At 35.3% G+C, this 25,000-nt stretch overlaps 19 non-coding genes across 19 annotated transcripts; 1 reads left to right on the top strand and 18 right to left on the bottom strand.

Moving 5' to 3' along the window:
- The first annotated feature begins 5,129 nt into the window (after positions 1 to 5,129).
- Positions 5,130 to 5,248, top strand: LOC143739975 (5S ribosomal RNA). Its single transcript, XR_013204684.1, has one exon. It is a non-coding gene; the product is annotated as a 5S ribosomal RNA (ribosomal RNA).
- A 479-nt stretch (positions 5,249 to 5,727) lies between these two features.
- LOC143739643 (5S ribosomal RNA) lies at positions 5,728 to 5,846 on the bottom strand. The gene has a single exon (XR_013204369.1). It is a non-coding gene; the product is annotated as a 5S ribosomal RNA (ribosomal RNA).
- A 379-nt stretch (positions 5,847 to 6,225) lies between these two features.
- LOC143739642 (5S ribosomal RNA) lies at positions 6,226 to 6,344 on the bottom strand. Its single transcript, XR_013204368.1, has one exon. It is a non-coding gene; the product is annotated as a 5S ribosomal RNA (ribosomal RNA).
- Positions 6,345 to 6,625: 281 nt separating this feature from the next.
- Positions 6,626 to 6,744, bottom strand: LOC143739641 (5S ribosomal RNA). The gene has a single exon (XR_013204367.1). It is a non-coding gene; the product is annotated as a 5S ribosomal RNA (ribosomal RNA).
- A 274-nt stretch (positions 6,745 to 7,018) lies between these two features.
- LOC143739640 (5S ribosomal RNA) lies at positions 7,019 to 7,137 on the bottom strand. Its single transcript, XR_013204366.1, has one exon. It is a non-coding gene; the product is annotated as a 5S ribosomal RNA (ribosomal RNA).
- Positions 7,138 to 13,719: 6,582 nt separating this feature from the next.
- Positions 13,720 to 13,838, bottom strand: LOC143739637 (5S ribosomal RNA). Its single transcript, XR_013204364.1, has one exon. It is a non-coding gene; the product is annotated as a 5S ribosomal RNA (ribosomal RNA).
- Positions 13,839 to 14,219: 381 nt separating this feature from the next.
- Positions 14,220 to 14,338, bottom strand: LOC143739636 (5S ribosomal RNA). Its single transcript, XR_013204363.1, has one exon. It is a non-coding gene; the product is annotated as a 5S ribosomal RNA (ribosomal RNA).
- Positions 14,339 to 15,039: 701 nt separating this feature from the next.
- Positions 15,040 to 15,158, bottom strand: LOC143739635 (5S ribosomal RNA). The gene has a single exon (XR_013204362.1). It is a non-coding gene; the product is annotated as a 5S ribosomal RNA (ribosomal RNA).
- Positions 15,159 to 15,432: 274 nt separating this feature from the next.
- On the bottom strand, positions 15,433 to 15,551 carry LOC143739634 (5S ribosomal RNA). Its single transcript, XR_013204361.1, has one exon. It is a non-coding gene; the product is annotated as a 5S ribosomal RNA (ribosomal RNA).
- Positions 15,552 to 15,834: 283 nt separating this feature from the next.
- LOC143739934 (5S ribosomal RNA) lies at positions 15,835 to 15,953 on the bottom strand. The gene has a single exon (XR_013204644.1). It is a non-coding gene; the product is annotated as a 5S ribosomal RNA (ribosomal RNA).
- Positions 15,954 to 18,554: 2,601 nt separating this feature from the next.
- Positions 18,555 to 18,673, bottom strand: LOC143739633 (5S ribosomal RNA). The gene has a single exon (XR_013204360.1). It is a non-coding gene; the product is annotated as a 5S ribosomal RNA (ribosomal RNA).
- Positions 18,674 to 19,164: 491 nt separating this feature from the next.
- Positions 19,165 to 19,283, bottom strand: LOC143739632 (5S ribosomal RNA). The gene has a single exon (XR_013204359.1). It is a non-coding gene; the product is annotated as a 5S ribosomal RNA (ribosomal RNA).
- Positions 19,284 to 19,557: 274 nt separating this feature from the next.
- On the bottom strand, positions 19,558 to 19,676 carry LOC143739631 (5S ribosomal RNA). Its single transcript, XR_013204358.1, has one exon. It is a non-coding gene; the product is annotated as a 5S ribosomal RNA (ribosomal RNA).
- A 282-nt stretch (positions 19,677 to 19,958) lies between these two features.
- On the bottom strand, positions 19,959 to 20,077 carry LOC143739933 (5S ribosomal RNA). The gene has a single exon (XR_013204643.1). It is a non-coding gene; the product is annotated as a 5S ribosomal RNA (ribosomal RNA).
- A 2,703-nt stretch (positions 20,078 to 22,780) lies between these two features.
- On the bottom strand, positions 22,781 to 22,899 carry LOC143739630 (5S ribosomal RNA). The gene has a single exon (XR_013204357.1). It is a non-coding gene; the product is annotated as a 5S ribosomal RNA (ribosomal RNA).
- A 283-nt stretch (positions 22,900 to 23,182) lies between these two features.
- LOC143739629 (5S ribosomal RNA) lies at positions 23,183 to 23,301 on the bottom strand. Its single transcript, XR_013204356.1, has one exon. It is a non-coding gene; the product is annotated as a 5S ribosomal RNA (ribosomal RNA).
- A 490-nt stretch (positions 23,302 to 23,791) lies between these two features.
- On the bottom strand, positions 23,792 to 23,910 carry LOC143739628 (5S ribosomal RNA). Its single transcript, XR_013204355.1, has one exon. It is a non-coding gene; the product is annotated as a 5S ribosomal RNA (ribosomal RNA).
- A 273-nt stretch (positions 23,911 to 24,183) lies between these two features.
- Positions 24,184 to 24,302, bottom strand: LOC143739626 (5S ribosomal RNA). Its single transcript, XR_013204353.1, has one exon. It is a non-coding gene; the product is annotated as a 5S ribosomal RNA (ribosomal RNA).
- Positions 24,303 to 24,585: 283 nt separating this feature from the next.
- On the bottom strand, positions 24,586 to 24,704 carry LOC143739932 (5S ribosomal RNA). The gene has a single exon (XR_013204642.1). It is a non-coding gene; the product is annotated as a 5S ribosomal RNA (ribosomal RNA).
- Positions 24,705 to 25,000: the final 296 nt, after the last annotated feature.

Raw genomic sequence — 25,000 nt, 5'->3', positions numbered from 1 at the left:
ACAGAAATCGAAGATGGAACACGCTTCGTAAAAGTAAAATTTCCTAAAGAAGTGGCCTCGCTACCTTATAGTGCACGGTTTGAGACAGCGGAAGGAACGCAGTACTTCAGGATTATTCACAGCAGGCAGGTTAAAACCTGTCGGCTGTGTTTGAGTCCGGAGCACATCATCAAAAACTGTCCAAACTTTACGTGTTTCAAATGCGAAGAACAGGGCCATTTCGCGAGGGATTGCAAAGCTGTCAAGTGCCCGGAATGTTTTAAAGTTTTAAATAAGTGTGAATGCTGGATGGAAGGAGGAGAAGAGGAGACACAACAGGAACAAGAGGAGGCGAGGCAGATGCAGAATGAAACTAATGAGATTGAATCAAGTGAGTCAGAAGAACAGCAGAATGAAGAAGTGGAAGGAGAAGAGATCGAGGAAGAAACTGAAGGGATCAGTGAACAGGAGATTGGAGGTGAGGAGGAGGAGGAGGAGGAAGAAGAAGAGGAGGAGGAGATGGAACACGAGAGACGGACACAAATGGACACATCAATAAAGACAACGGAACAGTGGAACAGAAGGGGATATGAAAGGAGTAAAAGGTTGAAAAAAGAAAGAGAAAAAGAAAAAGAAAACGGACAAGAGGGCAAAAGAAAGGACAAGGAATTAGGTGGAGTGGCAAGAAGAAGAATGCAAAAGGTAACACCTAATCTAGAAAATGCCAAAAGATTTATAAGAAAAGAAACAATCAAATGTATGAACAGGTTTGAGGTTTTAAAATGTATCGAAGAAGAAGAAGAAGCAGAAGAAGAAAATATGTAAAATGATGTCTTTTAAACTCTTAGTAATTTTATTTATGGTTTTGAATATGGTGATTTTAAATGCAAGAGGTCTACTAAATAGGGAAAAATTTGAAAGAGTAAAAGAGTTATGTAAAGAAGATGTTATTGTATTACAGGAAACTAATTGGAAAGATGAAATTATGGAAGATTTAAAAAAGAGGTGGGGTGGTGAAATATATTTTAATAATGGGGATGGAAGAATGGGGAGAGGAGTTGCTATTTTAGTAAGAAAAGAAAAGGATATTGAGGTTAAAGAAATATATGATGATGGAAAAGGAAAATGTATTGCCGTTGAAATAAGATATGAAGATAGAGAATTTATTTTGATTAATGTTCATGCACCTAATGAAGAAAAAGAAAAGAAGAACTATTTTAGTGCTTTAAGAGACTTAATGGAAAGTTGGGAGACCGTAATGATGGTGGGAGATTTTAATACAGTTTTCAATAAAAGAGATATGGCAGATGGAATGGTTTTTAAAACAGATATGGGGAGAAAAGAACTTAAAATGCTGATGGAAGAAAAAAACTTAATTGATGTGTGGAGAGAGAGACATGAAAGAAAAAGAGAATTTTCTAGAAAACAACTAGTTAGCAATTTCTTATGTCAAACAAGAATTGATCATGTTTTAAGCACAAGAAGTTTAGAATATTTTATTGAGGATATTTTGTATAAAGAAAACTCTTTAAGTGATCATAAGATGATTTTAATGAAGATGGATTTTAAAAAAGAGGATAAAGGGCCTGGAGTTTGGATTTTAAATACAGAGATTTTAAAGAGTGAAAGTTATAAATTAGGGATCGAAATATTAATAGAAGAAGAAAGAAATGATGGGATGTACCTAGAAGATAAAAGAATATGGTGGGAAAATGTAAAATACGAAATAAAGAAATACTCAATAAAATACAGCAAATTGGTTCAGAGAGTTAAAAAAGCTAAAGAAAAAGATATAAGGAAAACATTAAAAGAAGAGTTAAACAAGAGAGAAGTAAATATACAAAACGTAATAGTTATGGAAGAAAATCTAAAGAAAATAGAGGAGAGTAAATGTAAAGGAGCAAGTTTGAGAAATAAAGCAAAATACATGGTTGAAGGGGAGAAATGTACAAGATTTTTCTTTAACTTAGAAAAAAGTAAAGGAAGAGCAGAAATGATAAAAGAAATAAAGGGCAAAGATGGAGAACTAGTACAAGAAACGAAAGGAATTTTGAAGGAAGTAAAAAATTATTATGAAGAACTTTTTAAAACGAAGGGGTTAGATGAAGAGAAGAAAAATATACTGTTACAGCAAATATCAACGAGAGTAGAAATTAAGGACAAAGCAGAATGTGATAAAGGAATAGGACAGGAAGAAATAATACAGGCAATAGATCTTTTGAAAACAAAGAAAAGCCCAGGTATAGATGGGATAGGAAATGAGTTTTATAAGGTTTTTAAGGAGGAAATTAGTCTGATTTTAATGGATGTATATGAGGAGATTTTTAAGAAGGAAGGTCTAAATCAGAAGATGAGTTTAGGGCTGATGAAGCTAATATACAAAAGAAAGGGAGATAAAGCACTTTTAAAATTTTTTAGACCTATAACCATGTTAAACACGGATTTTAAGATTTTAGCAAAGGTTTTAGCAAATAGATTAAAGAATGTACTACCTAGCATAATAGAAACAAATCAGGCATATGGAGTAAAGGGACGAGACATAGCAGAAACAACAAGCAGTATAAGAGATATAATAAGTTACATGAATGGAGAAAAAAAGGATGGTTATGTCATTAGCTTAGACTTCGAAAAAGCCTTTGACAGAGTAGAACATGTTTTTTTATTTTCAGTTTTAGAGAAATTTGGGTTTGGGGAACATTTTATTAAATGGATAAGAATTTTATATAGGGATACAATAACAAAAGTGAAATGCAATGGATTTTTAACAGAACCCTTTGCTATTTCAAGGTCAATAAGACAAGGGTGCCCATTATCAGCTCAATTATATTCGCTGGTAGCGGAACCTTTAGGGTTGATAATCAAAAAGGAAAATAAAATAAAAGGAATAGAGATGAATGAAGGGAAAGAAATACAAAATATATATCAATATGCAGATGATACAACAATAGTAGTTAAAAATGAACTAAGTGTTAAACATGTCATGGAAAAAGTTGAATGGTACTGCCAAGGTTCTGGAGCAAAAATAAATGAGGAAAAAACAGTTTACATGAGATTTGGGAAGGTACCGGTTTTAACAGGGTGTTTTAACTTTACCCAAGTACAAGAAATTAGGATTTTAGGAGTGGTTTTAGGGAAAAATGAAAAAAGCATACGAGATATTATGTGGGAAGAGGTAGTAGAAGGAATGGAGAGGAGGTTAATATTCTGGAAAAACAGATTTTTAAATTTAAAGGGAAAGATTTTAATTGTAAATGTGTTGATGCTGTCTAAGATGTGGTATGTTTTATATGTGAATTCAATGCCTTTATGGGTAAGACAAAGATTGAAAACATGTATTTTAGAATTTTTATGGGAGAAAAAACCCCCAAGAATAGCTTATAATACTTTGATTGGACCGGCAGAAGAAGGAGGGATGGGTTTAGTAGATTTAGAACAAAAAATGAACAGTATGAGAGTTAAAGTGGTAAAGAAGTATTTGGATGAGGAAAATAAAGGGGATTGGAAAACTATAATTGAATTTTATTTAAACAAATGTGGGAATTTGAATTTGGGGGATAACATTTTATGGATGAAGTTAAAAAAGTGGATGATACAGGGGATACCAGATTTTTATAAAGAAGTTTTAAGTGCTTGGGGACTTTTTCTAACAGATGTGAATTTTAAACCATATGGAAGAGATAGCATTTTAAATCAACCACTGTTTTTAAACAAAAACATTGTAATACAAGAAAAGGAAATTTATTTTAAGAAATGGGTGGAGGTGGGAATTGTAAAAATAAGAGATATTCTATATGAATTCAAGGAGGGATTTTTACCCATGCAAGTGATTGTTGATGCGTAGGAGGAAGCGAAAGAGGAATATAATGTAAACACTATAAAGAAACAATACGAAGAAGTAAAAAATGCAATACCCGAAGATTGGTTGAATGTTATTCAAAGGGATGAGAAAAGCGAGAATAAAATAGAGGTGTTCTTAAAATTGCAAGAAAAGTTTGTAGATTTTAAGTCATGTAATGTTAAAAGGTTTTATCATTATTTTAGAAATTCAGTTTTTAAAAAGCCATTAGCAAATCAACTCTGGCTGAGACATTTTAAAGAGATTGAAGAAAAGGAAATATGGAAAAACATGAAATGGATATTTATGGACACTGATTTAGAATGTTTGGACTTTTTTATAAGACATAACGTGATTTTCACGGGAATGCGCTTATGCAAAATTGGGAGAGAACAAGATGCGAAATGTAAAGTTTGCAACAAAGAAGATGAAGGTATTTTACACTTGTTTTTATACTGTGAAAAACTGAATCAATTTTTCATTGCCATGAAGGAGATAGTGAATAATTTAAGAGGTAAAGAGGAAGATTTAAGTTGGAATAGGATTTTTATGTTGGGACTAAATGAGGAAAACGGAAATAAAAAAGTGATTAATTTGTTGTTAGTCATAGCAAAAAGTGCAATCTGGAAAAGAAGGAATGTGGCAAAAAATAGGAATTTTGTAATGGACTTGTGTTTGTTTTTCAAAGGATTGGTTGAAGATTATTTGCATATTTTGTACAATTATTTTAAAATGGAAAATAATGTGGATTTGTTTTTCAAGATTTTTAATAGTGAAGTAAGGAAAATTTTAAAGAAACACAAACTGTTTTTTCTGACAGAAGATGTATTTTAAAAAGGTTTTGTGAATTATGATCTTGAATATGTTCAAATGTAATGTGAATTATGTTGTTGTGAACTAATAAAAAAAAAAAAAAAAAATAAAAAAGTCACGCCCGATCTCGTCTGATCTCGGAAGCTAAGCAGGGTCGGGCCTGGTTAGTACTTGGATGGGAGACCGCCTGGGAATACCAGGTGCTGTAAGCTTTTTTGATTTAAAAAAAATAAATAAATAAATAAATAAAAGAGTCCCTGAGCTTCTTCAGAAAGCCTTTAAAAGTCTCTGAGATTCTTCAGAGAGCATGAAAGAGTTTGAGTTTTTTCAAAAGTTCTTCTTAGTTTAAAAAAAGACTCACTGAGCTTCTTCAGAAAGCCTTTAAAAGTCTCTGAGATTCTTCAGAGAGCATGAAAGAGTTTGAGTTTTTTCAAAAGTTCTTCTTAGTTTTCTTCATTAATGGTCTAACCTTTTAATTTGCCCAATTTTGGCAGCAGTTTTTGCTTACGGCCATACCACCTTGGTCACGCCCGATCTCGTCTAATCTCGGAAGCTAAGCAGGGTCGGGCCTGGTTAGTACTTGGATGGGAGACCGCCTGGGAATACCAGGTGCTGTAAGCTTTTTTGATTTAAAAAAAAAAAAAAAGTCCCTGAGCTTCTTCTTAGCTTCCGAGATCAGACGAGATCGGGCGTGACCAAGGAGGTATGGCCGTAAGCGAAAACTGCTGCCAAAATTGGGCAATTTAAAAGGTTAGACCATTAATGAGGAAAACTAAGAAGAACTTTTGAAAAAACTCAAACTCTTTCATGCTCTCTGAAGAATCTCAGAGACTTTTAAAGGCTTTCTGAAAAAGCTCAGTGAGTCTTTTTTTTAAACTAAGAAGAACTTTTGAAAAAACTCAAACTCTTTCATGCTCTCTGAAGAATCTCAGAGACTTTTAAAGGCTTTCTGAAGAAGCTCAGTGAGTCTTTTTTTTAAAGCAAGAAGAACTTTTGAAAAAACTCAAACTCTTTCATGCTCTCTGAAGAATCTCAGAGACTTTTAAAGGCTTTCTGAAGAAGCTCAGGGACTCTTTTTTTTTTTTTTTTTAAATCAAAAAAGCTTACAGCACCTGGTATTCCCAGGCGGTCTCCCATCCAAGTACTAACCAGGCCCGACCCTGCTTAGCTTCCGAGATCAGACGAGATCGGGCGTGACCAAGGTGGTATGGCCGTAAGCGAAAACTGCTGCCAAAATTGGGCTATTTAAAAGGTTAGACCATTAATGAAGAAAACTAAGAAGAACTTTTGAAAAAACTCAAACTCTTTCATGCTCTCTGAAGAATCTCAGAGACTTTTAAAGGCTTTCTGCAGAAGCTCAGTGAGTCTTTTTTTTAAAACTAAGAAGAACTTTTGAAAAAACTCAAACTCTTTCATGCTCTCTGAAGAATCTCAGAGACTTTTAAAGGCTTTCTGAAGAAGCTCAGTGAGTCTTTTTTTTAAAGTAAGAAGAACTTTTGAAAAAACTCAAACTCTTTCATGCTGTCTGAAGAATCTCAGAGACTTTTAAAGGCTTTCTGAAGAAGCTCAGGGACTCTTTTTTTTTTTTAAATCAAAAAAGCTTACAGCACCTGGTATTCCCAGGCGGTCTCCCATCCAAGTACTAACCAGGCCCGACCCTGCTTAGCTTCCGAGATCAGACGAGATCGGGCGTGACCAAGGTGGTATGGCCGTAAGCGAAAACTGCTGCCAAAATTGGGCAATTTAAAAGGTTAGACCATTAATGAAGAAAACTAAGAAGAACTTTTGAAAAAACTCAAACTCTTTCATGCTCTCTGAAGAATCTCAGAGACTTTTAAAGGCTTTCTGAAGAAGCTCAGTGAGTCTTTTTTTTAAAGTAAGAAGAACTTTTGAAAAAACTCAAACTCTTTCATGCTCTCTGAAGAATCTCAGAGACTTTTAAAGGCTTTCTGAAGAAGCTCAGGGACAGTTTTTTTTTTTTTTTTTTTAAATCAAAAAAGCTTACAGCACCTGGTATTCCCAGGCGGTCTCCCATCCAAGTACTAACCAGGCCCGACCCTGCTTAGCTTCCGAGATCAGACGAGATCGGGCGTGACCAAGGTGGTATGGCCGTAAGCGAAAACTGCTGCCAAAATTGGGCTATTTAAAAGGTTAGACCATTAATGAAGAAAACTAAGAAGAACTTTTGAAAAAACTCAAACTCTTTCATGCTCTCTGAAGAATCTCAGAGACTTTTAAAGGCTTTCTGAAGAAGCTCAGTGAGTCTTTTTTTTAAAGTAAGAAGAACTTTTGAAAAAACTCAAACTCTTTCATGCTCTCTGAAGAATCTCAGAGACTTTTAAAGGCTTTCTGAAGAAGCTCAGGGACTCTTTTTTTTTTTTAAATCAAAAAAGCTTACAGCACCTGGTATTCCCAGGCGGTCTCCCATCCAAGTACTAACCAGGCCCGACCCTGCTTAGCTTCCGAGATCAGACGAGATCGGGCGTGACCAAGGTGGTATGGCCGTAAGCAAAAACTGCTGCCAAAATTGGGCAATTTAAAAGGTTAGACCATTAATGAAGAAAACTAAGAAGAACTTTTGAAAAAACTCAAACTCTTTCATGCTCTCTGAAGAATCTCAGAGACTTTTAAAGGCTTTCTGAAGAAGCTCAGTGAGTCTTTTTTTTAAAGTAAGAAGAACTTTTGAAAAAACTCAAACTCTTTCATGCTCTCTGAAGAATCTCAGAGACTTTTAAAGGCTTTCTGAAGAAGCTCAGGGACTCTTTTTTTTTTTTTTTTTTTTTAATCAAAAAAGCTTACAGCACCTGGTATTCCCAGGCGGTCTCCCATCCAAGTACTAACCAGGCCCGACCCTGCTTAGCTTCCGAGATCAGACGAGATCGGGCGTGACTTTTTTTTTTTTTTTTTTTATTAAGAAATTTCAATCAATAAAATACAATAAAAATAAATACAATAAAAAATACATATTTTCTTCTACATACATCTCTACATCACATATATTTCATTTACATACATTATTTAAAAAACTCCATCACTTCCCGGCAGCTTCCACATTTGGTCTTTAAGGACACAACAAACTTTTGGGGTAAAAATATCATAAAAAGCATCCAACATATTTTCACATTTAAAATAAACATACAATCTTTCAATATACAATTCAGTTTTCCTTTTAAACATAGTCCAAACATCCAACACAATTTTTTCCTTTTTAGCCACAGTTCTTCTCTCCCATATTGCACTTTTCATCAACATTACACACAGATTTATAAAACTTTTGTTTTGACACTTCTTTTCCCAACCAAACATCACAACTCTGTTCCATTCCATTACACTTTCATCCCACTCCTCAGTCAACTCTTTAATTAAGCATTTACATTTCCTTAAAAATTCCTCCAGTTCTTTACAGTATAAAAATATATGTAAAATCCACTCTTCCTTTTCCTGGCACACTTTACACAGAGCGTTTTGCTCAATTCCTATTTTATTTAAAATTGCCTCAGTAAAAATCACTTTATGTCTTATAAAATATTCTAAACATCCCAATTTTGTTTCCACACACTTCCCCCTCATGTTTCTCCATATACACTCTTTTTTTAAATCTTTGAATTTCTGCACCCAGTATTCATTTGCAATTGGCTCTTTAAAAACATCATCTCTAAAAGAACAATAAATCATTTTCACAGTACATTCCTTAAAATCATTCACTTTCCCCCCCAATTTCACATAAATACATTTCTCTTTTGGCTCTCCTTCCATACATTCTATTCTTTTAATCCACTCTTTGGGTATTGCACTTTTAATGATTTCATACTTATTTAAAATTTCTTGTTCACTGTAATCCTCTTTTGCCTCCTCCATTGCATCCACAATAAATTGTGTTGGTAAAAACCCTTCTTTGAATTCATATAAAACGTCTCTCACTCTTGTTATCCCCACTTCCATCCATTTCTTTAAAAACATTTCTTTGTCTTGTTTTAAAATGTTTTTGTTTAAGAACAGAGGTTGATTTAAAATGTTTTCTCTCCCATGTGGATCATACTCGACTTTGGCTAAAAATTTTCCCCAGGCACTCAAAATTTCTCTATAAAACTCTGGTAGTCTTTCCATCATCCAAATTTTCGTTTTCATCCATAAAATTCCATCCCCCATATTAAAATTCCCACATTTGTTTAAAAAATATTTCATGGTCTTTTTCCACTCTGCTTTGCCCTCATCTTGTATGTATTTCTTCACTATTTTAACTCTCAAACTATTTTTTCTCTGTTCCACATCTATTAATCCTAAACCCCCCTTGTCTACTGCCCCTAAAAGTGTGTTAAAAGCTATTCTTGCTGGTTTCCCCTCCCATAAAAAGTCAAGAAAACATTTCTTCAGCCTCTTTTCTGTCCACAATGGCATCTCCGACACATATAAAACATACCATAGCTTAGAAACCATTAAAACATTCAATATTAAAACCTTCCCTTTCAAGTTTAATGTTCTCAATTTCCAAAAATTTAACCTTCTCTCTATTTCTGTTACTAGTTGCTCCCACATTTCATCTCTTACTTTCCTCTCATTTTTCCCCATTAAAATTCCTAAAATCCTTATTTCTTCCACTTCCTTGAAATTAAAACAATCCCTTAAAATCATAGCTTTACCAAATCTCATATACACCGTCTTATCTTCATTTACTTTACTCCCAGATCCTTTACAATATTCTTCTACAACCTTCATAACTTCTTTAACGCTCTCCTTTCCTTTTACTATTATCGTTGTGTCATCGGCATATTGAAAAACCTTCCCTTCAGACTTGTTTTCCTCAATTTCAATTCCAGTTATTTCTTCTTTTTGTTTTATAGCCAATCCCAACGGTTCCGATACAAGTGAATATAATAACGCTGAAAGTGGACACCCCTGTCTTATTGATCTTGTGATTTTAAAACATTCTGTTAAAAACCCATTACATTTTATTCTTGTTAAAGCACCCTTATATAAAATCTCAATCCATTTAATAAAATCTCCCCCAAAACCAAATTTCTTTAAAACATCAAATAAATACCCGTGTTCAACCCTATCAAAAGCTTTTTCAAAATCTAAACTAATTACGTATCCTTCTTCTTTCTCTTCTTTCAAGTACCATATTGTGTCTCTTATGCTCATTGTCGTGTCCGCTATATCTCTTCCTTTTACTCCGTACGCTTGATTTGTTTTGATTATACTTGGCATTACTTCCTTTAACCTGTTTGCTAAAACTTTCGCTAAAATCTTAAGATCTGTGTTTAGCATTGTGATTGGCCTGTAGTTTTTTAAATCTACTTTTTCTCCTTTCCTTTTATATATCAGTTTTGTTATGCCCATCCCCATTCTTTCATTAACTTCTTCTTTTCCAAAAATTTCTCTAAAAACTTCCTTTAAAATCTTTGTTAAAATCTCTTTAAAACATATATAAAATTCACTTCCTAAACCATCTATTCCTGGACTTTTCTTTTTATTCAGCTGCTGTATTGCTCTTTCTATCTCCTCTTCTCTGACTTCTTGATCACATTCTTTTTTATCTTCCTCGCTAATTTTTGCTTTTATCTGATTCAACAATTCCATTTTTTCGTTTTCTTTTACACCTCTTGTACTAAAAAGCTCTTCATAAAAATTCCTTATTTCTTCTAAAATTTTTTCATTCCCTTCTACAATTTCCCCATTTTTTCCTCTTATCTCTTTAATCGTTTCAGCTTTCCCTTTCTTTTTTTCCAAATCAAAAAAAAACTTGGTGCATTTTTCTCCCTCCACTGTATATTTAGCTTTGCTTCTTAACCTCGCCCCCTCATATTCTTTTTCCTCTATTTCTTTCAGTTTTCCCTCCATTTCCTTTATCTTTTGTATATCTTTATTTTCTTTATTCAATTCCACTTCCAAACTTTCCTTTATTTCTTTTTCTTTGTATCTTTTGCATTTGTGTATTATACTACAATACTTAATCGAGAATTTTTTAATTAAAAACTTTACGTTCTCCCACCATATTCTCTTATCTTCTTCATACATTTCATTTTCCTTTTCTTTTTCTATAATTTCTTTAACCTTTAAAACATAGTCTTCATTTTCTAACATTTTAGTATTTAAAACCCATATCCCTGGCCCTCTTTGCACTTTATTCCAGTCCATTTTAAAAAATAAAAACTTGTGATCGCTCAAACTTGTGTCTTCATACTTAATATTTTCGATAAAATTCTCCACATTCCTCGTACATAAAATAAAGTCAATTCTTGTTTTGCACACAAAGCTCCCTACTATTTGTATCCTTGAAAATTCTTTTTTCCTTTCATTTCTTTCTCTCCACACATCTATCATATTATTTTCTGCCATTAATGCTTTTAATTCTTTTCTCCCTGTATCAGTTTTAAAAACCATTCCTTCTGCCATGTCATGTTTATTAAAAACCGTGTTAAAATCCCCCATCATTATTATTTCCTTATACTTCTTTACAATACTTCTTAAAACATTAAAAAACTCTTTCTTTTCTTTCTCTTCCGTTGGTGCATGTACATTTACTAAAATCAATTCTCTTCCTTCATGTATTGTCTCAACCACCATACATTTTCCCATCGTATCTTTGTATAGAATTTTACTTGCTTTAAAAACATCATCCTTCATTAAAAAAGCCACTCCTCTTCCAAACCTCCCATCTCCATTATTGTATAAAATCCCTCCTTCCCATCTCTTTTTAAAATCATTCATCACATTTTCTCTCCAGTTTGTTTCTTGTAGCACAATAATGTCTTCTGTTTTACATTTTTCTTTTACATTTTCAAATTTCCTTAAGTTCAAAAGTCCTCTCGCATTAAAAGTCACACAACTTAGTACCATTAAAAATAAAAAGAATAAATATCTAAAAACCATTATTCTTAGTCTTTCTCCTCCAGTTCCTTTAACACCTCAAACCTGTTTAAACACTCGATTAGTCCTTTTTTCAACACTTTTTTCCTTGCAGTTTCTATATTTGGCTTTACCTTTAGCAATCTTCTTCGTCCTTGTCCCCTCTCCACTTTTTTCTTCTCGTCCTCCTCCATCCTTATTTCTCCTTCGCTGTCTGTTTCTTTGTCTTGTTCTTTTCCTTTTTGTCCATGATTTGAAGATATGTCCATTGGTGTCAACAGCGTGTCCTCTTCACTTATCTGTTCATCATCCTTTTCATTTCCTCCTTCTCCTTCTTGTCTGTTGTTTGTTCCTTCCTCTGCTTCCTTTGGTTGTGATTCGTCCTCTTCTTGTCTTTCCTCGTTGTTTCCTTCATGCACCTGTCTGTCTACCTGTACTTCCCTTCCTCCTACCTCTCCCTCCATCCAGCATTCACATTTATTTAAAATTTCTTGGCAATCCGGGCACCTGACGGCGTTGCAATCTCGTGCAAAATGGCCCCTTTCCTCACACTTATAGCACTTGAAATCTGGGCAATCTTTCAGTAGATGTCCTGGGCTCATGCACAGCCGACAGGTCTTTACCTGGTGGCTGTGCATCACCCTAAAGTACTGTGGCCCTTCCGCTGTTTCCAGCTTTGTGCTATAAGGGAGTGATGCCACTTCTTTGGGGAACCTCACCTTCACAAACCTGGTGCCGTCTTCTACGTCAGTGCCCGGATAGCACCTTCTTTTGATTTTAGATATGGGGGAAACCCCCCATCCTTCCAATTTGTCCAAAATTTCATTATCCTCCAGGTAGACAGGCAGGTGCATGAATGAAACAACGTAATCTTTATTTTGCAGCTTCTTTACTTCACAGTCCACTCCCTTTATTGTCAATCCATCGATTAAAACGTCGCACATTTCTTCCTGTTCTAGTGTCAGTTCATATTCTTTGCCTTGCCTGGGTCTTACAGCCAACACCTTTCCACTTCCAATTTGTTCCGAAATCGCTTTAATTATATCCTCCGCTCTCACTCCACTCACGTTCTCTGTACTTACGATCACTGTTGCCTCTTTTAAATATTTTCTTTCACCAAATCTTTTCCTTGCTTCTTGATCCTTTCCATTCCCAGTTCTTTGTCGATTCTCTAGTCCAGTGTCGTTTGCCATTCGTGTTCCTCCCGCCAGTCCAGTGTCGTTTGCCATTCGTGTTCCTCCTGCCAGTCCATTGTCAATTACCGTGCGTGTTCCTCCAACCAGTCCAGTGTCGTTCGCCGTTAATTCGTCCATAATTGCAAAAATAAAATTAAAAACCACCCTCCAGCCAGCAAAAGCTGCTGTTAGGTGGTTTGAAAAGCAAAATAAAGCGAAAAAAACTAACTTAAAGTAACAAACTCGAAAAACAAAACACAAATAGAAAAACAAAAATGGGGGAGAGCCTTCCTCTCCAACTGCAGCCAACTCACTTCCTGGATCGTACCAACTAGATCGGGCGTGACCAAGGTGGTATGGCCGTAAGCGAAAACTGCTGCCAAAATTGGGCTATTTAAAAGGTTAGACCATTAATGAAGAAAACTAAGAAGAACTTTTGAAAAAACTCAAACTCTTTCATGCTCTCTGAAGAATCTCAGAGACTTTTAAAGGCTTTCTGAAGAAGCTCAGTGAGTCTTTTTTTTAAACTAAGAAGAACTTTTGAAAAAACTCAAACTCTTTCATGCTCTATGAAGAATCTCAGAGACTTTTAAAGGCTTTCTGAAGAAGCTCAGTGAGTCTTTTTTTTAAAGTAAGAAGAACTTTTGAAAAAACTCAAACTCTTTCATGCTCTCTGAAGAATCTCAGAGACTTTTAAAGGCTTTCTGAAGAAGCTCAGTGAGTCTTTTTTTTAAACTAAGAAGAACTTTTGAAAAAACTCAAACTCTTTCATGCTCTCTGAAGAATCTCAGAGACTTTTAAAGGCTTTCTGCAGAAGCTCAGTGAGTCTTTTTTTTTAAACTAAGAAGAACTTTTGAAAAAACTCAAACTCTTTCATGCTCTCTGAAGAATCTCAGAGACTTTTAAAGGCTTTCTGCAGAAGCTCAGTGAGTCTTTTTTTTAAACTAAGAAGAACTTTTGAAAAAACTCAAACTCTTTCATGCTCTCTGAAGAATCTCAGAGACTTTTAAAGGCTTTCTGAAGAAGCTCAGGGACTCTTTTTTTTTTTTTTTTTTTTTAAATCAAAAAAGCTTACAGCACCTGGTATTCCCAGGCGGTCTCCCATCCAAGTACTAACCAGGCCCGACCCTGCTTAGCTTCCGAGATCAGACGAGATCGGGCGTGACCAAGGTGGTATGGCCGTAAGCGAAAACTGCTGCCAAAATTGGGCAATTTAAAAGGTTAGACCATTAATGAAGAAAACTAAGAAGAACTTTTGAAAAAACTCAAACTCTTTCATGCTCTCTGAAGAATCTCAGAGACTTTTAAAGGCTTTCTGCAGAAGCTCAGTGAGTCTTTTTTTTAAACTAAGAAGAACTTTTGAAAAAACTCAAACTCTTTCATGCTCTCTGAAGAATCTCAGAGACTTTTAAAGGCTTTCTGAAGAAGCTCAGTGAGTCTTTTTTTTAAAGTAAGAAGAACTTTTGAAAAAACTCAAACTCTTTCATGCTCTCTGAAGAATCTCAGAGACTTTTAAAGGCTTTCTGAAGAAGGTCAGGGACTCTTTTTTTTTTTTTTTTTATCAAAAAAGCTTACAGCACCTGGTATTCCCAGGCGGTCTCCCATCCAAGTACTAACCAGGCCCGACCCTGCTTAGCTTCCGAGATCAGACGAGATCGGGCGTGACCAAGGTGGTATGGCCGTAAGCGAAAACTGCTGCCAAAATTGGGCTATTTAAAAGGTTAGACCATTAATGAAGAAAACTAAGAAGAACTTTTGAAAAAACTCAAACTCTTTCATGCTCTCTGAAGAATCTCAGAGACTTTTAAAGGCTTTCTGAAGAAGCTCAGTGAGTCTTTTTTTTAAACTAAGAAGAACTTTTGAAAAAACTCAAACTCTTTCATGCTCTCTGAAGAATCTCAGAGACTTTTAAAGGCTTTCTGCAGAAGCTCAGTGAGTCTTTTTTTTTAAACTAAGAAGAACTTTTGAAAAAACTCAAACTCTTTCATGCTCTCTGAAGAATCTCAGAGACTTTTAAAGGCTTTCTGAAGAAGCTCAGTGAGTCTTTTTTTTAAAGTAAGAAGAACTTTTGAAAAAACTCAAACTCTTTCATGCTCTCTGAAGAATCTCAGAGACTTTTAAAGGCTTTCTGCAGAAGCTCAGTGAGTCTTTTTTTTTAAACTAAGAAGAACTTTTGAAAAAACTCAAACTCTTTCATGCTCTCTGAAGAATCTCAGAGACTTTTAAAGGCTTTCTGAAGAAGCTCAGTGAGTCTTTTTTTTAAAGTAAGAAGAACTTTTGAAAAAACTCAAACTCTTTCATGCTCTCTGAAGAATCTCAGAGACTTTTAAAGGCTTTCTGAAGAAGCTCAGGGACTCTTTTTTTTTTTTTTTTTTTTTAAATCAAAAAAGCTTACAGCACCTGGTATTCCCAGGCGGTCTCCCATCCAAGTACTAACCAGGCCCGACCCTGCTTAGCTTCCGAGATCAGACGAGATCGGGCGTGACCAAGGTGGTATGGCCGTAAGCGAAAACTGCTGCCAAAATTGGGCTATTTAAAAGGTTAGACCATTAATGAAGAAAACTAAGAAGAACTTTTGAAAAAACTCAAACTCTTTCATGCTCTCTGAAGAATCTCAGAGACTTTTAAAGGCTTTCTGAAGAAGCTCAGTGAGTCTTTTTTTTAAAGTAAGAAGAACTTTTGAAAAAACTCAAACTCTTTCATGCTCTCTGAAGAATCTCAGAGACTTTTAAAGGCTTTCTGAAGAAGCTCAGGGACTCTTTTTTTTTTTTAAATCAAAAAAGCTTACAGCACCTGGTATTCCCAGGCGGTCTCCCATCCAAGTACTAACCAGGCCCGACCCTGCTTAGCTTCCGAGATCAGACGAGATCGGGCGTGACCAAGGTGGTATGGCCGTAAGCGAAAACTGCTGCCAAAATTGGGCTATTTAAAAGGTTAGACCATTAATGAAGAAAACTAAGAAGAACTTTTGAAAAAACTCAAACTCTTCCATGCTCTCTGAAGAATCTCAGAGACTTTTAAAGGCTTTCTGAAGAAGCTCAGTGAGTCTTTTTTTTAAAGTAAGAAGAACTTTTGAAAAAACTCAAACTCTTTCATGCTCTCTGAAGAATCTCAGAGACTTTTAAAGGCTTTCTGAAGAAGCTCAGGGACTCTTTTTTTTTTTTTTTTTTTTTAAATCAAAAAAGCTTACAGCACCTGGTATTCCCAGGCGGTCTCCCATCCAAGTACTAACCAGGCCCGACCCTGCTTACCTTCCGAGATCAGACGAGATCGGGCGTGACCAAGGTGGTATGGCCGTAAGCGAAAACTGCTGCCAAAATTGGGCTATTTAAAAGGTTAGACCATTAATGAAGAAAACTAAGAAGAACTTTTGAAAAAACTCAAACTCTTTCATGCTCTCTGAAGAATCTCAGAGACTTTTAAAGGCTTTCTGAAGAAGCTCAGTGAGTCTTTTTTTTAAACTAAGAAGAACTTTTGAAAAAACTCAAACTCTTTCATGCTCTCTGAAGAATCTCAGAGACTTTTAAAGGCTTTCTGCAGAAGCTCAGTGAGTCTTTTTTTTTAAACTAAGAAGAACTTTTGAAAAAACTCAAACTCTTTCATGCTCTCTGAAGAATCTCAGAGACTTTTAAAGGCTTTCTGAAGAAGCTCAGTGAGTCTTTTTTTTAACCTGTTAACCTTCAAGGCCACTTTTGAAAAATCCCCAGAAATGGCATACCCAAACTTAAACAGATACAGTTCATGAACCCTTTGCACTAAAAGCACAAGTATGATCTCATTTGAAAGCTGACACCTCGTAGTTTATTGTAAATGTAGAAATAATTATTGTCATAATGAAAAAAAAATGTTTAAATAGCTTCAAAGTTTTGTAAAGTTATTAGAAATTTACTTTTATGAAACATCTTCATAAAAATAAAATTGAAGTTGGCCCTGGAGCAATCTAGAAATGCACTGCAGCTAAAGCCATATGTGTGACCATTTTATATTTAAAATCTGAAAATGATAAGTCTAAAACTCTGTATTTAGTTAAATGTTTTTCAAGATCATGTCAAATTACTTTATTTTGATTAGACTCTAAAATGCAAACTGATGTTTAGTCATCTTCTGAGTCATCTAATCAGTCTATTGTCTCTATTATTTTGTGGTGCAAACGAGCCCCATTCATTGTCAGTCTCCCCTGCACACATTTACACCTCTCCAGACTGGTTATGGCTCTAAATATGCATTTCTTTTGTCTGCATTATAGCTACTAACGACTGGCTATTCACAGGCTATTCATAGGGTTTCAAACCCTAATTTCTTTGATCAAAGTTCTCACTAAATATTTGAAACTGGTATCAAATGCACTGAAACATTTCAGTAAGCATTCCTATTTAGAAAAAAATCATAAAACAATAACTGCTGGTGGCAGGTGCACCTGGGCTAGCTAGCATGTTAGCTTAGCACACCATCAATACACGACCATTTATGAGATTGAAACCATGTTTGTGCTCCAAACTTACTTTATAACGCAAGTCGAGTGTTTTAAATAATCTTCTGTGACCTAATTTGGCTTCAGATAAAAAGAAATCCGACAGAAAATGTATTATTTATAGTGTTCTGCACGATGATGAAATCTATATCGATTAGCATTGCATTATAAATATAATCTATTATTATGAAATACCTGGCATGGCTTGAAGAACACAGGTAACCCAAATATCATTGCAATCATGTTTATTGTCTTCAAAACATCTTTATCTGCATGTTACAGCGATCTCTGTCAGCTACTTTCTGTATCAGTGACGTCCTGGAATGTCACATGACTATGGGTCTTCTTCGTGATCCATATATGGACTGTTATTGTGCATATAGCGCCCTCAGGCTATTGGTATGAATTGAAAACACAGCACATCTCAGTAAGAAGCGATCATAATGATTACATCGACGCATTTGGGTATAAATTCAACAAATATTATTCCTGTCTATAGAAATATGATGTGAATCTATGAGAATATATCAATATTTCTCCAAGTCTGCACATTTTTTAGCTAAAGCCCTGAGGGACGATGTTTTGCGAATCGCTGTCATGACGACAGCTTGGAGTGTTTTTTATGAATGGACCAGCTGACGCTCATAATTCATATTAAAGGTATCGACTCATTTTTTCATTTCATAACTCCTGACACAAATTAAGACATAACTGTCACTATAAGTTTCTCAGAATACAATAGTGGTCAAATACTGAATCTTGAGTATTATATCTTTTTAATGATGTATAGTTTGTCAAGGTATAACATTAAATCTGATAGTAAATTTGAACTAAATAAAAAAAAAACGCTTCAGTGCGCCGACGCTCTGGAAACGGTTAACAGGTTAAAGTAAGAAGAACTTTTGAAAAAACTCAAACTCTTTCATGCTCTCTGAAGAATCTCAGAGACTTTTAAAGGCTTTCTGAAGAAGCTCAGTGAGTCTTTTTTTTTAAACTAAGAAGAACTTTTGAAAAAACTCAAACTCTTTCATGCTCTCTGAAGAATCTCAGAGACTTTTAAAGGCTTTCTGCAGAAGCTCAGTGAGTCTTTTTTTTTAAACTAAGAAGAACTTTTGAAAAAACTCAAACTCTTTCATGCTCTCTGAAGAATCTCAGAGACTTTTAAAGGCTTTCTGAAGAAGCTCAGTGAGTCTTTTTTTTAAAGTAAGAAGAACTTTTGAAAAAACTCAAACTCTTTCATGCTCTCTGAAGAATCTCAGAGACTTTTAAAGGCTTTCTGAAGAAGCTCAGTGAGTCTTTTTTTTAAAGTAAGAAGAACTTTTGAAAAAACTCAAACTCTTTCATGCTCTCTGAAGAATCTCAGAGACTTTTAAAGGCTTTCTGAAGAAGCTCAGGGACTCTTTTTTTTTTTTTTTTTTTTTTAAATCAAAAAAGCTTACAGCACCTGGTATTCCCAGGCGGTCTCCCATCCAAGTACTAACCAGGCCCGACCCTGCTTAGCTTCCGAGATCAGACGAGATCGGGCGTGACCAAGGTGGTATGGCCGTAAGCGAAAACTGCTGCCAAAATTGGGCTATTTAAAAGGTTAGACCATTAATGAAGAAAACTAAGAAGAACTTTTGAAAAAACTCAAACTCTTTCATGCTCTCTGAAGAATCTCAGAGACTTTTAAAGGCTTTCTGAAGAAGCTCAGTGAGTCTTTTTTTTAAACTAAGAAGAACTTTTGAAAAAACTCAAACTCTTTCATGCTCTCTGAAGAATCTCAGAGACTTTTAAAGGCTTTCTGCAGAAGCTCAGTGAGTCTTTTTTTTTAAACTAAGAAGAACTTTTGAAAAAACTCAAACTCTTTCATGCTCTCTGAAGAATCTCAGAGACTTTTAAAGGCTTTCTGAAGAAGCTCAGTGAGTCTTTTTTTTAAAGTAAGAAGAACTTTTGAAAAAACTCAAACTCTTTCATGCTCTCTGAAGAATCTCAGAGACTTTTAAAGGCTTTCTGAAGAAGCTCAGGGACTCTTTTTTTTTTTTTTTTTTTTTAATCAAAAAAGCTTACAGCACCTGGTATTCCCAGGCGGTCTCCCATCCAAGTACTAACCAGGCCCGACCCTGCTTAGCTTCCGAGATCAGACGAGATCGGGCGTGACCAAGGTGGTATGGCCGTAAGCGAAAACTGCTGCCAAAATTGGGCAATTTAAAAGGTTAGACCATTAATGAAGAAAACTAAGAAGAACTTTTGAAAAAACTCAAACTCTTTCATGCTCTCTGAAGAATCTCAGAGACTTTTAAAGGCTTTCTGAAGAAGCTCAGTGAGTCTTTTTTTTAAAGTAAGAAGAACTTTTGAAAAAACTCAAACTCTTTCATGCTCTCTGAAGAATCTCAGAGACTTTTAAAGGCTTTCTGAAGAAGCTCAGGGACTCTTTTTTTTTTTTAAATCAAAAAAGCTTACAGCACCTGGTATTCCCAGGCGGTCTCCCATCCAAGTACTAACCAGGCCCGACCCTGCTTAGCTTCCGAGATCAGACGAGATCGGGCGTGACCAAGGTGGTATGGCCGTAAGCGAAAACTGCTGCCAAAATTGGGCTATTTAAAAGGTTAGACCATTAATGAAGAAAACTAAGAAGAACTTTTGAAAAAACTCAAACTCTTCCATGCTCTCTGAAGAATCTCAGAGACTTTTAAAGGCTTTCTGAAGAAGCTCAGTGAGTCTTTTTTTTAAAGTAAGAAGAACTTTTGAAAAAACTCAAACTCTTTCATGCTCTCTGAAGAATCTCAGAGACTTTTAAAGGCTTTCTGAAGAAGCTCAGGGACTCTTTTGTTTTTTTTTTTTTTTAAATCAAAAAAGCTTACAGCACCTGGTATTCCCAGGCGGTCTCCCATCCAAGTACTAACCAGGCCCGACCCTGCTTACCTTCCGAGATCAGACGAGATCGGGCGTGACCAAGGTGGTATGGCCGTAAGCGAAAACTGCTGCCAAAATTGGGCTATTTAAAAGGTTAGACCATTAATGAAGAAAACTAAGAAGAACTTTTGAAAAAACTCAAACTCTTTCATGCTCTCTGAAGAATCTCAGAGACTTTTAAAGGCTTTCTGAAGAAGCTCAGTGAGTCTTTTTTTTAAACTAAGAAGAACTTTTGAAAAAACTCAAACTCTTTCATGCTCTCTGAAGAATCTCAGAGACTTTTAAAGGCTTTCTGCAGAAGCTCAGTGAGTCTTTTTTTTTAAACTAAGAAGAACTTTTGAAAAAACTCAAACTCTTTCATGCTCTCTGAAGAATCTCAGAGACTTTTAAAGGCTTTCTGAAGAAGCTCAGTGAGTCTTTTTTTTAACCTGTTAACCTTCAAGGCCACTTTTGAAAAATCCCCAGAAATGGCATACCCAAACTTAAACAGATACAGTTCATGAACCCTTTGCACTAAAAGCACAAGTATGATCTCATTTGAAAGCTGACACCTCGTAGTTTATTGTAAATGTAGAAATAATTATTGTCATAATGAAAAAAAAATGTTTAAATAGCTTCAAAGTTTTGTAAAGTTATTAGAAATTTACTTTTATGAAACATCTTCATAAAAATAAAATTGAAGTTGGCCCTGGAGCAATCTAGAAATGCACTGCAGCTAAAGCCATATGTGTGACCATTTTATATTTAAAATCTGAAAATGATAAGTCTAAAACTCTGTATTTAGTTAAATGTTTTTCAAGATCATGTCAAATTACTTTATTTTGATTAGACTCTAAAATGCAAACTGATGTTTAGTCATCTTCTGAGTCATCTAATCAGTCTATTGTCTCTATTATTTTGTGGTGCAAACGAGCCCCATTCATTGTCAGTCTCCCCTGCACACATTTACACCTCTCCAGACTGGTTATGGCTCTAAATATGCATTTCTTTTGTCTGCATTATAGCTACTAACGACTGGCTATTCACAGGCTATTCATAGGGTTTCAAACCCTAATTTCTTTGATCAAAGTTCTCACTAAATATTTGAAACTGGTATCAAATGCACTGAAACATTTCAGTAAGCATTCCTATTTAGAAAAAAAATCATAAAACAATAACTGCTGGTGGCAGGTGCACCTGGGCTAGCTAGCATGTTAGCTTAGCACACCATCAATACACGACCATTTATGAGATTGAAACCATGTTTGTGCTCCAAACTTACTTTATAACGCAAGTCGAGTGTTTTAAATAATCTTCTGTGACCTAATTTGGCTTCAGATAAAAAGAAATCCGACAGAAAATGTATTATTTATAGTGTTCTGCACGATGATGAAATCTATATCGATTAGCATTGCATTATAAATATAATCTATTATTATGAAATACCTGGCATGGCTTGAAGAACACAGGTAACCCAAATATCATTGCAATCATGTTTATTGTCTTCAAAACATCTTTATCTGCATGTTACAGCGATCTCTGTCAGCTACTTTCTGTATCAGTGACGTCCTGGAATGTCACATGACTATGGGTCTTCTTCGTGATCCATATATGGACTGTTATTGTGCATATAGCGCCCTCAGGCTATTGGTATGAATTGAAAACACAGCACATCTCAGTAAGAAGCGATCATAATGATTACATCGACGCATTTGGGTATAAATTCAACAAATATTATTCCTGTCTATAGAAATATGATGTGAATCTATGAGAATATATCAATATTTCTCCAAGTCTGCACATTTTTTAGCTAAAGCCCTGAGGGACGATGTTTTGCGAATCGCTGTCATGACGACAGCTTGGAGTGTTTTTTATGAATGGACCAGCTGACGCTCATAATTCATATTAAAGGTATCGACTCATTTTTTCATTTCATAACTCCTGACACAAATTAAGACATAACTGTCACTATAAGTTTCTCAGAATACAATAGTGGTCAAATACTGAATCTTGAGTATTATATCTTTTTAATGATGTATAGTTTGTCAAGGTATAACATTAAATCTGATAGTAAATTTGAACTAAATAAAAAAAAAACGCTTCAGTGCGCCGACGCTCTGGAAACGGTTAACAGGTTAAAGTAAGAAGAACTTTTGAAAAAACTCAAACTCTTTCATGCTCTCTGAAGAATCTCAGAGACTTTTAAAGGCTTTCTGAAGAAGCTCAGTGAGTCTTTTTTTTAAACTAAGAAGAACTTTTGAAAAAACTCAAACTCTTTCATGCTCTCTGAAGAATCTCAGAGACTTTTAAAGGCTTTCTGCAGAAGCTCAGTGAGTCTTTTTTTTTAAACTAAGAAGAACTTTTGAAAAAACTCAAACTCTTTCATGCTCTCTGAAGAATCTCAGAGACTTTTAAAGGCTTTCTGAAGAAGCTCAGTGAGTCTTTTTTTTAAAGTAAGAAGAACTTTTGAAAAAACTCAAACTCTTTCATGCTCTCTGAAGAATCTCAGAGACTTTTAAAGGCTTTCTGAAGAAGCTCAGTGAGTCTTTTTTTTAAAGTAAGAAGAACTTTTGAAAAAACTCAAACTCTTTCATGCTCTCTGAAGAATCTCAGAGACTTTTAAAGGCTTTCTGAAGAAGCTCAGTGAGTCTTTTTTTTAAAGTAAGAAGAACTTTTGAAAAAACTCAAACTCTTTCATGCTCTCTGAAGAATCTCAGAGACTTTTAAAGGCTTTCTGAAGAAGCTCAGGGACTCTTTTTTTTTTTTTTTTTTTTTAATCAAAAAAGCTTACAGCACCTGGTATTCCCAGGCGGTCTCCCATCCAAGTACTAACCAGGCCCGACCCTGCTTAGCTTCCGAGATCAGACGAGATCGGGCGTGACCAAGGTGGTATGGCCGTAAGCGAAAACTGCTGCCAAAATTGGGCAATTTAAAAGGTTAGACCATTAATGAAGAAAACTAAGAAGAACTTTTGAAAAAACTCAAACTCTTTCATGCTCTCTGAAGAATCTCAGAGACTTTTAAAGGCTTTCTGAAGAAGCTCAGTGAGTCTTTTTTTTAAAGTAAGAAGAACTTTTGAAAAAACTCAAACTCTTTCATGCTCTCTGAAGAATCTCAGAGACTTTTAAAGGCTTTCTGAAGAAGCTCAGGGACTCTTTTTTTTTTTTTTTTTTTTTAAATCAAAAAAGCTTACAGCACCTGGTATTCCCAGGCGGTCTCCCATCCAAGTACTAACCAGGCCCGACCCTGCTTAGCTTCCGAGATCAGACGAGATCGGGCGTGACCAAGGTGGTATGGCCGTAAGCAAAAACTGCTGCCAAAATTGGGCTATTTAAAAGGTTAGACCATTAATGAAGAAAACTAAGAAGAACTTTTGAAAAAACTCAAACTCTTTCATGCTCTCTGAAGAATCTCAGAGACTTTTAAAGGCTTTCTGAAGAGCTCAGTGAGTCTTTTTTTTAAACTAAGAAGAACTTTTGAAAAAACTCAAACTCTTTCATGCTCTCTGAAGAATCTCAGAGACTTTTAAAGGCTTTCTGCAGAAGCTCAGTGAGTCTTTTTTTTTTAAACTAAGAAGAACTTTTGAAAAAACTCAAACTCTTTCATGCTCTCTGAAGAATCTCAGAGACTTTTAAAGGCTTTCTGAAGAAGCTCAGTGAGTCTTTTTTTTAAAGTAAGAAGAACTTTTGAAAAAACTCAAACTCTTTCATGCTCTCTGAAGAATCTCAGAGACTTTTAAAGGCTTTCTGAAGAAGCTCAGGGACTCTTTTTTTTTTTTTTTTTTTAAATCAAAAAAGCTTACAGCACCTGGTATTCCCAGGCGGTCTCCCATCCAAGTACTAACCAGGCCCGACCCTGCTTAGCTTCCGAGATCAGACGAGATCGGGCGTGACCAAGGTGGTATGGCCGTAAGCGAAAACTGCTGCCAAAATTGGGCAATTTAAAAGGTTAGACCATTAATGAAGAAAACTAAGAAGAACTTTTGAAAAAACTCAAACTCTTTCATGCTCTCTGAAGAATCTCAGAGACTTTTAAAGGCTTTCTGAAGAAGCTCAGTGAGTCTTTTTTTTAAAGTAAGAAGAACTTTTGAAAAAACTCAAACTCTTTCATGCTCTCTGAAGAATCTCAGAGACTTTTAAAGGCTTTCTGAAGAAGCTCAGGGACTCTTTTTTTTTTTAAATCAAAAAAGCTTACAGCACCTGGTATTCCCAGGCGGTCTCCCATCCAAGTACTAACCAGGCCCGACCCTGCTTAGCTTCCGAGATCAGACGAGATCGGGCGTGACCAAGGTGGTATGGCCGTAAGCGAAAACTGCTGCCAAAATTGGGCTATTTAAAAGGTTAGACCATTAATGAAGAAAACTAAGAAGAACTTTTGAAAAAACTCAAACTCTTCCATGCTCTCTGAAGAATCTCAGAGACTTTTAAAGGCTTTCTGAAGAAGCTCAGTGAGTCTTTTTTTTAAAGTAAGAAGAACTTTTGAAAAAACTCAAACTCTTTCATGCTCTCTGAAGAATCTCAGAGACTTTTAAAGGCTTTCTGAAGAAGCTCAGGGACTCTTTTTTTTTTTTTTTTTTTTTAAATCAAAAAAGCTTACAGCACCTGGTATTCCCAGGCGGTCTCCCATCCAAGTACTAACCAGGCCCGACCCTGCTTACCTTCCGAGATCAGACGAGATCGGGCGTGACCAAGGTGGTATGGCCGTAAGCGAAAACTGCTGCCAAAATTGGGCTATTTAAAAGGTTAGACCATTAATGAAGAAAACTAAGAAGAACTTTTGAAAAAACTCAAACTCTTTCATGCTCTCTGAAGAATCTCAGAGACTTTTAAAGGCTTTCTGAAGAAGCTCAGTGAGTCTTTTTTTTAAACTAAGAAGAACTTTTGAAAAAACTCAAACTCTTTCATGCTCTCTGAAGAATCTCAGAGACTTTTAAAGGCTTTCTGCAGAAGCTCAGTGAGTCTTTTTTTTTAAACTAAGAAGAACTTTTGAAAAAACTCAAACTCT

This window comes from Siphateles boraxobius, unplaced genomic scaffold, assembly GCF_051911475.1.
Source record: "Siphateles boraxobius isolate OS27281-9 unplaced genomic scaffold, OSU_SipBor_1 160, whole genome shotgun sequence".
Classification (NCBI taxonomy): Eukaryota; Metazoa; Chordata; class Actinopteri; order Cypriniformes; family Leuciscidae; genus Siphateles; species Siphateles boraxobius.
This window is presented reverse-complemented; position numbering and strand designations above follow the sequence as displayed.